The following is an 11,316-nucleotide window of genomic DNA, read 5'->3' as shown; positions in this document are numbered from 1 at the left end:
CTGATTGCTATATCTAAAGTGTATTTTATAACTCTCCTGGCTAGGTAATTCCAGGAAATGCATGCCTAGAAGCAAGTTTCACAACCACTTGGAATATGAGGATGTCCTTTTTAGATCTAAAAAATTTTGAAACACCTCCCCATAAATGTAGATTGATTTTTATGTTGGTCATTTGAGAAAATGCATAACTAAAACCATCATGAATTCAGTAATATTTTGAGACACATTTATAGTTTGTTAATTTCCACGGGGCTTATATGTTTGAAAAATAGTATTATGTGTATATGAGGGAGAAGGTTGCATTATTTATTCATAACCTAGATACTATTTGGCATCCTCTGGATTAGGGTATTATCATCCACAGGGTCCTGGAAATGTAGCTTGCAGTTGGAAACCACTGACCTAAATTACATATAAGTCCTTGCCTCAAAACTAATCATCTGTGGTTCTAGTCAGAGACCTTATGGCTACTTGACCAAGTGCTGTTCCTTTTGCCTGTGTTTGAAGTCTTATATGGAATCCTGGCTGAGCAAGAACCACTGCTTTGGATAGTCCTGGCCAAGAAGAAGAAGGAGGGGAAAAAAAAAAAAAGCAGCACTGCTCCTTTTCCCATATATTTATTTTTATCCACTAATTTGCAGGAGGCCTGGAGAATCTACTAGGATGAAAAAAAATAAAGGCCTGAATCCTATTTACCAGTGGGATTTAAGTACAATATGTACGAACTGTCAGATAAGGTCAGTTTTGCCAAGAGAACTATAAATTCTCCTGTAATTGAAGCACCCGTCAGAGAAAAAGGGTCCAGCAGGCAGCTCGACCCAGCACAGGCCAGGGCTGGAGGGGAGCCATGTTTCCGGATCCACTGTGTTAGCTGATAGTAGACTGAGGCCTGTCCCAGTAACAATGCACAGCTGGAAAGGGATTCATGCATGAACATAAATACATCTTACTAAACACATCAACTGATGTGGCTGAATCTATGGACCCCCAGCTAAGGGTCATGTAAAGAGTACTGTCTTTCTCTGTTAGCCTGGTGGCAGCATCCAGCCTTGGGCAGAAGCTGCGATATTTGGTAAGAACCCACCATCACTGCTCCTTAGACATGTGTAAGCATCCCTGGGAGTGTCTCAGAAATGTTTGGGATGAGTTTCTGCCAAAGACTAGTCTCCCTACATTTAAGTAGGTGGAGGTCCAGTGCCTTAGAGATCTGCATGTCATGTGTGAATGTGATTGCCTTTGTGATGCCTGGGATGTTTGGATTATAGAAATGCAAGGTGTGGAATGATTTTGCCAAGTAGGTTATTGGCTTGACTTTGTTCTCTAAGTTTCTTTTGGCTTAGTGATTGTTCACTGTAGCAGTCACTGAGCTCTGGAACAAAACCTGGTTCTAACCCTGGCTACTGAGGCACGCACAACTGCCACCTCTGTATATCATTCAGTCGCAGGGTGATAGGAGGTAAATCCAAGGGGACTGGCCTTCCCTAGAGCCTTGGCCCTCTGCAGACGGCTTCTGGTTTTCTGGAGAACAACTGGCGTTTAGCTTCAGGGTTGAGGATAGACCCTGGACACTGACTGCAGTGGATTCCACTGGGCTCAGAGTCATGTTCCTTCTGGCTATGCCAGCTGAGGTCCACTCAGGCTCTCAGTGAGGGCAGCTGCAACATATATGGTATAGTTACATAGAGTGTTCTTGAACTTCTGCCACAAAGATGGCAGGGAGGCAGTATAGAATTATGGAAATAATGCAGTTTTTGGTACCTGAAAGATGTGGTTTCCCCATTCCAGTTCTGGTGTTGACCAGCCATGCAGCCTTGCATAAATCACTTAGCCACACTAAGCCTCAGTTGCTTCATTTGTAAAGTGGACTTGATAACCCCAGCTCATCGGGTCATTATGAGAATTGGCAGAAGCGTTATGTACAGTACTCCACACAGCTGATGCTCAGGCAGGGTGGTGGTGTTGGGATACCAGCAAGAGAAGCTTATTTCAGAGTCTCACCACTGGACTGTGCTTGCATTCCGTCCTTGCTGGTGCATGGGTGCTCTTCCTGGGTGTGTGGTTATAAAGATCATGAAACAAGCTTCCCCTTTGCTCTCCACACCAGGAGCTCAGTCCAGTGACTGACATCCAGTTTCCTGTCTGGTAGCATAAACTACATCAAACTCTTACTGGGCAGGGCCGATTGTGGATGCTTCTGACTCAGATCATACCAGGAACACCAGTGAGGATGTAAATGGCAGACTGGAGTAGGGCTGGAAAGTTGTTAACAGGAATGTGAAAACAAGATCTCAGTTGAATAGTTGTGGCAAGTATTCTGGGAACATTCCTCCTCCATTCTCAGGGTGAGGAGGGAGAGCTTGTGGAGTAGAAAATCTGCTCTTCATTAGGGTGTCACTATGCAGAAAGATAGCCTTTCCCAGCAGCCCAACAGTTCCAGCTTGGGTGCTAACAGGAGGCCAGCTCTTCCCAGGACTCAGAACCAGGCTCCAGGGCACTCACTGGACAGGGCTGCTCATCATTAACAGAAATTGTTAGGTCTTTCTATCCTTTATTCCGGTGAAAGGCATGTTTCTCATTGTATTCTCCTTTAACAGTCTTCCTCATCTTGGCCACTGTTAATGATACCTATGCTCCAGACACTGGCTGGGAAACCCTGATATTAGGACCCAGTCTTCAACATGCTCTCCTACTCCCCACCCACTTTTTTTTTTTCCGTCTGATAACTTGCCTGGTCACTCATTGAGAAAATAGATCCCCTTGTATTTCACTCACTGCAGAAACCCAGATCCTACAAGGAAAGCAATAGTCTTTGAGTATTTAAATCAGAGAAGGGCTATCTCCATGGTCTGGTGGATCTATCGGCTAGTCCCACGTGGCCGATGTGTAGTTCAAGTCCCAGACCTGTAGCTTGAGAACTGTGCCTGGCACATGTGTTTGCAAGTCCCTAATCCTGTCAAGATGGAAAAATGGAGGAAAAGGGTTTATGATGTGACCATTCGCTATAGGGGAGAGGGTCCTTTCTCTTCTCCCTCTCTCTGTCTTTCTCTGGAGAGCACAAGCATCCTCTAGCAGCAAAACAAAAAAAAGAGAAAAAGAGAGACAGAATTTAATAGTAGAAAATGGCTAAAGAAATGATGAAGATGAGAAAAGTCACACAAGAGGTGTGTGGCAGACAAAAATTCGACCTCAACAGGAAGCTGCTGGTACTGTAGGATGAAAAGAGAAAAGGAGAAAGTGGTGTTCCCCAGGTTGAAGTGCTGGGCTCACTTACTGAAGCCAGACCACAGTGGACAGGTCTGCAGGAGGCTAGCTCTATGAGGGAGAAGCTTTGGCTGCTGGAAGTTTTGGCGGAAGAAAGGAGAAGGAGGGATACCTCATTTCTCCCTTCCTCCACTGTGCTTTCCTGTCAGTGCCTCCCATTGGCCACATGCCTTAACCTCAAAGTTGATTTGATTTGGTCCATAGGAACAATCACATCTTCAGGAACGTGTAGAAATTATTGTTATCTCATTTTTTGATGGGGAGACAGAGGTTTAGAAGAGTTCCCCCCAAATTGTTCTCGTGCCTTGAAAGCTAAGATATTTTGACATCCTATCTAATCTAAGTTCTATCTGAAATTTAAACTCTCACGGATTTTATTTTTCTCTCCCAACAGAATAGCTGGATAAACTTTAATGAAAGTTAGTCAGATTTATCTTTCAAGTAAATCAAAGGCTTTTAGTTTAATTTTTGAAAACCACAATTAATAGGAAGCACATTAGTTGCAAAGAGGCAATAACTAAATAAAACAAGTCTGTGGCCTGCTGGAACTTGACAGCCATCCAGCCTGGGAAAACAAGCAAAGGGCCTTCTGGCTCTGCACTGTGCCTTGCTAGTGTGGATGGAGCACTAGCAGGGTCAGCTCTGTGTCAGGTCAAGGCTGCCTGAGGTCTCACTGAGTCTTCCAGTGTCCCTACCTAGTACATTATTCCAGTTTCCAGAGTTGTGTTAGTGACCAATGAAGCATGGCTATCCATGCCATCAACCTAAGCCTTTTCCTCCTGAAAGCCTTCTCTAACTCCCAAGTTGAATCATTTGATGTCTCCTTCAACTCCCCACTCAGCATTCTGTGCCTGCATCCATAATGGCTTGATGCTCTGCTTTGCAACTGTTTTTCCTTACTTACCTGCCACAGTGGGCTGTAAGATCCAAGAGGAACAGCATGGAGCCCATGGTAGATACGCCACAGAAATGTAAGGAACAAAAGAGTAGAAGGACACATGGGAACCTAGGATGTTTTGAATAGCATGGACTGGTGGAAAGACAATGCAGTGAGACGTCCACTGGGCCCAGAATCACATCCCTGTGTGTTACTCACAAAATGTGTAACCTTAGGTAATCACTTGAGGGGCAAGCTTTAGTTTTCTCTTCTATAAAATGGGATTTGTATTACCTTCCATGAAGGATCGTTGTGACTTTGCAAATAAACAGCATTGTGGCTATCCTTTCCTTTCTCCCGATGCTTTGAGGGGAAACTATGTATTCTTTCTTCCTTCAGATGTTGGTGGGATGCCATCAGGATTAACTATTGTGATAGGTGAGCTGTGATTTTGAAGCAAGATGATAATATGAACTAAGATATTCAGTACAGGAGTAAAAATCACTTCAAGTAATTCAAGAAGAAAGGGATTTAAGAGAGGCAATTAAATACTAAATTGTTAAAAGGGCTACAAGGTAGACGTTGAGGGTCATCACTGTCCCTAGAACTCAAGTTCAGGGACATTCAGTCCATCATAGTTCATGCCAAGAAACTGCTGCTGGTACCATCATATGTCTTGCCACAACTGCCTCATAACCTGTGGTCTCTGTAATCTCCTGTGTTAGTTTTCTATTGATGCCTGACAATTTACTACAACCACAGCAGATTAAAACAATTTACTTTTAGTATGTCATAATTTCTATGGGTCAGAAATCCAGGCATCTCTGATACTTACAAGTACTCTCTGATGATGGTTTCGTGAAGTACAATCCAGGCATTGACTGGGACTGTAGTCTCAGCTGACTGGGGAAGACTTTGCTTTCAAGCTCTCACGGCTGTTGGTAGCTTTAGGCTCCTTGAAAGGTGTCAGAGTAAAGGCCGCTGCTTCTTTCTGGTTATTGACCAGGGACCATCCTCGACTCCTGGCCTCATGACCTCTTGCTTCCTCAAAGGCAGCAAAGGAGAAAACATCTCCTAGCAAGATCGATGAAAAAGTTTCTTCTCTCTGATGCTTTCTTTCTTTCATTTAAGAAAGAAAGAAAAAAATAAACAAATAAAAAACAGGTATCGAGTTTCACTATGCCTCAGTCCCCACCAACACCACCACCACCATCACCACCACCACCACCACCCCCCCTCTAGCCTTCCAGCCAGCCGGGTTCACAGGTGAGCGCATAGGTACACCCAGCAGATTCAGGTCTACCACAGATCTGAATCAGGGCCCTTTCCATGTGGCTCCAGTGTCACATGGCAGTGCTCTACCACCTCCACCACCACATCTGGGTGTGGACGTTTGAGACTTACGCAGTATCATTATATACACACAAAGTCGTGTCATCTTCTCAGTCTATGGTTAGAAAATAGTCATAGATCTCGCCCATGCTGTAAAGGAGATGAGCATCATGGGCAAGGTAGAACTGATGTTGAGGGAGTTGATTCACAATACCAACACCAGTAACATTTATTTGCCACACGGTATTAAATATCTGCTCTAGGGACCAATCTCATTAATATGATGCAACATGTATTGACTATTTAGTGTAAGAGTCAATGTTGTAAAATGGTTTACAGCTTGGGTTTATAGTCATATTATAAACCCTTGGTTAAATTCTGATTCTGTCTTAAAATCCTCATCTGTGAAATGAGCATGATAACACGACCTGTGTTGTACAATGACTGTGCACGTCAGCACTCAGTAAAAGTTAGATTTTTTTTTATGGGCTAAGCAATTTTCCAAGTGTTTTACATACATTATGTCATTTGATCTTCAAAATAGATGTATGGGCTCACCTGTGTAAAGCCAAAGATCATATAAAAAGGCTCTGGGTTGACAATCCAGGACCACCTGAGACAGCATGCCTGCTATTCTGGCTGGCTGCAGGGCTGGGGGAGGATCACAGCATGAAGACCCTGTCAAGGGTCTTTGTCTCTGTCTCTCTCTATCTCTCTCTCAAGAAAGAAATAACTTTTAAAAATACCTTTTGGGGACCAGCAGATGGCATAAAGGTCACTGGTCACTGGACTCCCACATAGTCGACCGCAGTTTGAGTCCTGGACCTGGTAGCTTAAAACTCACGCCAGTTGCATGTGTGTGCATGCCCAAAAATCCCGAGAAGAGAATAAAGGAAAAGGGATTGTGGCATGGCTATCCTCCCTGAGGGGTGATTTCTGTTGCTTTCTGTCTCTGGCGAGCACACGTGCCCTATAGCAGAAATTTCTCCTGGGGGAGCACCCGTGCCCTAAAGAAAAAATTTCTAAAAAAAAAAAAAAAAAAAACCCAAAAAACAAAAAACAATGACAGCAAAAACAAAAACAAAACAAAAATACCTTCTGAATAGCTATTGTCATTATCTCCATTTTACAGATGAGGAAATTGAGTATCAGATAAATTATTTAAATTCTCAAAGGTTATCCAAGTCAATTATTGGCAAAATTTGTGACTCTTATTTATGAGGCTAAATTGGCTCCTCTTTTAGAACATATATTATTTTTTGTAAATGGCCAGTTATTTTTGTTCATCATATTCACAGAAATAATATTTTATTAAATAAATGTACTGGGAACCAGCAGTTAGCGTAATGGCTATGTCGCTGGACTCCCATGTAGTTGACCACGGTTCATGTCTCGGACCTGGTGACTTAAAACTCACGCCAGGCACGTGTGCATGCGTTCCCAAGATCCCGAGAGGAGAATGGAGGAGAAAGGATTGCGGCGTGACCATCTGCCCTGGGAGGGGTGATTTCTCGCTGTCTCTATGTCTCTCTCTGTCTGGCGAGCGCACGTGTCCTATAGCGAAAACCTCTACAAAAAAAAAAAAAAGAGAGAAGAAAAAAATAAATTATTTAAATTTTATTTTAACTTATTTCAATAAATAACTTTATTTAAACTTTATTAAATAAATTCAGTAAACCTTACAATTTACAAAGCACTTTTTCATGAGAGCCTTCCAATAGAATGATATAATGTGCATTTGTTGCACTGTTTGAGAATATTCAATTAAACTATAGAAGAAAAAATACACTACATAGATAAAATTCATAAAATATGCTAGAAACTATGGTATGCATATTTAACATAGAGATAGAAGGACCACGAGATAGCTAACATTCATGAGACATCTGTGCACTAAATATAAATGATACATAAATATGCACGAGGCACTAAATAGTCTGGAAATACTAAATATATGTGAGCAATCAATGTTCAATTGACCTTAATTTGACCTTATGTTCAATTGGCCTTAATTCAACTATAAATGAATGAAAACCCTTCTGGCTTCATAAAACTTAGCAGGCTCATTGGTAAGCTACAGCTATTGTTCCTATGTGTTCTTCGCCCCAGAACTTTCCATTGGCAGACTCCTTTGCTCAAACTTCAACTCTGGTCCTATAATTAGACCATCAGTGGAGAAAACTGATACGGCCAAGAGAGAAAGGAAGGACATATAAACACTACCTACTCCAGAACTCAGTTAAGGTGGTCCTTCTGCCCCATCACACCCCAACTCGAAATGCTAAGAAGCCCGTTATCTTTCCCATTGCTTCTCATTGTGTGAGAATTGATTAAATTGATTGGATAATCCATACAATTAAAGTATTTTAAGTTGGTTAGAGAGCTTTTTTGTATTGTGGCCTCTGGTAGGAAGTACTAGCTTGCCTGATAGTTACCTTGGAGGCTACCACTGTTTTAAGGCAATTTCTTGCTTGACAAATGATGGGAGGTAGGTGACAGTCATCCTCCTCTCTCTTTTTTTTTTTTTTTTGGAGAGGTTTTTTCGCTATAGGGCGTGTGCGCTCGCCAGACAGATAGAGAGAGACATCCCCAGGGGGGATGGCCACGCCGCAATCCATTCTCCTCCATTCTCCTCTCGGGATCTTGGGCACGCATGCACACACGCCCAGCGTGAGTTTTAAGCCACCGGGTCCAGGACGCGAACCGCGGTCAACTACGTGGGAGGCCAACGACATAGCCATTACGCTAACTGCTGGTTCCCATCCTCCCTTCTTTATAGATATGGAAATTAAGAAATAAAAAGAGTATGTGATTTCTCTAAGGTCACACAGACAGTAAATGGATTAAACTGGGATTCACACAGGTTTCTCCAACTTCAAGCCTAGCTGTTTTTTTGTTTGTTCGTTTGTTTTCCCTACTTAAGACCCTCATGCCAAAAAAAAAAAAAAAATCAAGGGTATTATAAAATAGTGCATTGGGTGTTTCTTGCAGGACTCTACAAATAGGTTGCAAAGAGGAATCCAAGGCTATTATAAGTGGTTCTGCTGGGGCAGAACTAGATATGACCCTGGCAAAGGCCTCTTTATGATGGAGCCATGTTCACTTGGCAAGCCTGTGCTGGGAATGTCCTTAAAAGGGACCTCTTTGAGATTGCAGTCGCCCTTCATCTGTTCCTCATTGATTCTGTAAACACAGGCTCTTATGGGCAAGTCCCCAGCCAACAGACACGTTGAGGTTCTGACATTAGGAATTAAGTCCAGAAAAGGGCAGGCTTGGGCTGGAAAGGGTTCAGTTGTCTTCACATCCTTCCCAAAGATGGATTCCATGCCAGACACTATCAGACTCAGAGATTTGGCCTACGTGTTTGTTCTGGCTTTTTTAACTGTTGACTTTTGGATCAACTCTGTGTTGGCTTGAGTATGAAAATTGCTTTCCTCAAATTAATAGTTAACTTGAATAAGCACTTTCTGGTCTTCCTTCCATTCTCTTCCTTGCTGCCTTTGAAGCCATGTGCAAATAAATGTTACTGGCCAGAAAGATTTTCAAGATGTGGCCATGGTCTTTTTAGAGAGGGAAATTTCTCAAGTGAGGGCCAGGACTGAGAACTTTATTTCATCTGTGTCAGTTTACAAGCTCTTGTGGGAAACTTCAGTCTTCTCGGTGAGGAAATGGGTAAGCCTCAAAGGAATCATGCAAATAATTTTTTAAAAAATCATTAGGCCCTTGAATGTCTAATTTTTCTGCAAGTTTGCACTAGTTTTGCTTTTCTTTCTATTTCATCCAGTCTATCATATCCCCTTCAATTGCTCATTAAATCACTAGGCTAGAAAAAGAAACCAAAATAATTACAACTCATGAATATGGAGGACTCCAACTGTTAAGATGGAAGATGAGGGAGGTTGGCAGGTGGTGTGGTGGTTAAAGGTGCTGGATTCCCACATGGCCAACTGTGGTTTGAGTCCCAGACCTGTACTTGCTTTTTTCTTAGCATTGTGCTTTTCTGCATGTGTGTTTGTGTGCATGTGCAGACACATACACAAATGACAAGGAAAAATTTTGGAAGAAACAACCAGATGCTTAAATATGAAGAGATTGTAGGTGATTTTTACATGATTATTTTTCTTTATCATGATTATTTTGCCTGAATTTATATTATCATTTTTTGTGGCTTTTTCTCTCTTTTTTTAAAAGCTGCTCTCTTTTTTTTTCATTTTGAATAGAAATAGCAACACTTTGACAAGGTCCTTCCCATGATCAAGATCATTTTAAAAGCTAAATAATTTTAGCTGAGCTTCATAACTTCTCTGGGAAGTTATCTTTATACCCATTTTATAGATGGCCCAGAGAGATAGTCGTGTGCAAGATTACACAGCTACTGAATAGCAAGATGGGCAGGCAGGCAGGTGTTAGTGACGTCAGAGCCCATGAACTTTCTACTCTGCCATAACTGCTCTCTGGAGGTGCTTTCAGCATCACATTGCCAGTTTCAAACAACAGTTACTCTGTGGCATGGTGCTGGGGCCATGAGAATGGAGGTGAAGGATAAAAACTCTGCCTTTCAGGAGCTCACGATTCAGAGGAGGGATTATCAGCTGGAGCACCTCACTAGATTCTCCCTGGGCAGCTTTAGAACTCCTGATGCCTGGGTCACACCCCAGATGTTCTTTGCAACTGTCCAGATGATACAATGTATAGTCAAGATGAGGACAAGTAAGGGGGCCTGGAGGTGTGATTGGTGAGTGGACATTATTGTAGTGTTCCTCCATGCTGCCTTTGCCTAGAGATGCCACATGCTACGGTGGTTAAGAGTGCAGTCATTGGATTCGAACAGTTTGCTTTCAGATTCTGCCACTGACAGTTGCTAGCCTTATGACATTGGGTAAGAGACTTCGATCACTCCATGCCTATTTCCTTGTAGGTAAGTTGAGGAAGACAACAATAGGACCCACCTCATAGGGTGGCTGTGGTGATGAAGCGTGGACATGTCGACAAAGCCGTGGCACACGGCAAATGGTCCTGAAGGCTTTCTGCTCTTACTTCTGCCCCTGCCTCTCTGTAGGTGAGGGAGCTGCTTCCCTCTTCAATGTAAGGCAGCAACCATTGTCTCTCTCTTTTCCAACATCGCCATCAGACTAACTGCAACCTCTTAAGGTTTTGAGCATTCCAACACTTCATTGCAAATCAAGGGATTAAATTCATTTGTACTGGTTATCATTTACCTCAGTGGTCCCCAACATATTTGGCAACAGAGACCATTTTCATGGAGGAAAATTTTTCCATGGGGGGAGGGTGGCGGGGGGAGGGTGAAGTGGTTTGGGGGGGCTTCAAGCCTCACTAGCCTGCTGCTCACCTCCTGCCGTGTGACCCAATTCCTCTGTGGTTTGGGTCCAGGACCTGCGGGTTGGGGACCCCTGACAGCTCATTCATAAAGTACCCAGCATCTTGAGGGAAAGGCCCAGTTTGGGGCAGGGATCTTAAAACAAGAAGTATGACTTCTGGCCTTAGTGGGCAGAGTGTGCTTCTGTCTTGAATGGCTCCTGTTTCCCCACAGGCCCTGACTCTGGACTGCCTGACTGAGCATGGTTCCAGGTGAGAGGAGGCTCTTCCCCTAGGCAGTCGCAGCTCCATCTGCACAGAGCAGGCCTCAACTTGCTGATCTTGGCTCCCATCTGGATTCATAGAACTGAGGGCCAGAGAGGACCGTGGACTGCTGGTGATTCAACCTGCTGTCAAGTACTTGAGGTGCACAGACTCCCTAGATCAAGATTTACCTGTGACTTGTTCTTCAGAATACATGATTTAAGCTTTCTCCAAGGCAGCTGAAGCATTACTCAGCAGTCTGGCCC

This window comes from Tupaia chinensis, unplaced genomic scaffold, assembly GCF_000334495.1.
Source record: "Tupaia chinensis unplaced genomic scaffold, TupChi_1.0 Scaffold000139_1, whole genome shotgun sequence".
NCBI lineage: Eukaryota > Metazoa > Chordata > Mammalia > Scandentia > Tupaiidae > Tupaia > Tupaia belangeri.
This window is presented reverse-complemented; position numbering follows the sequence as displayed.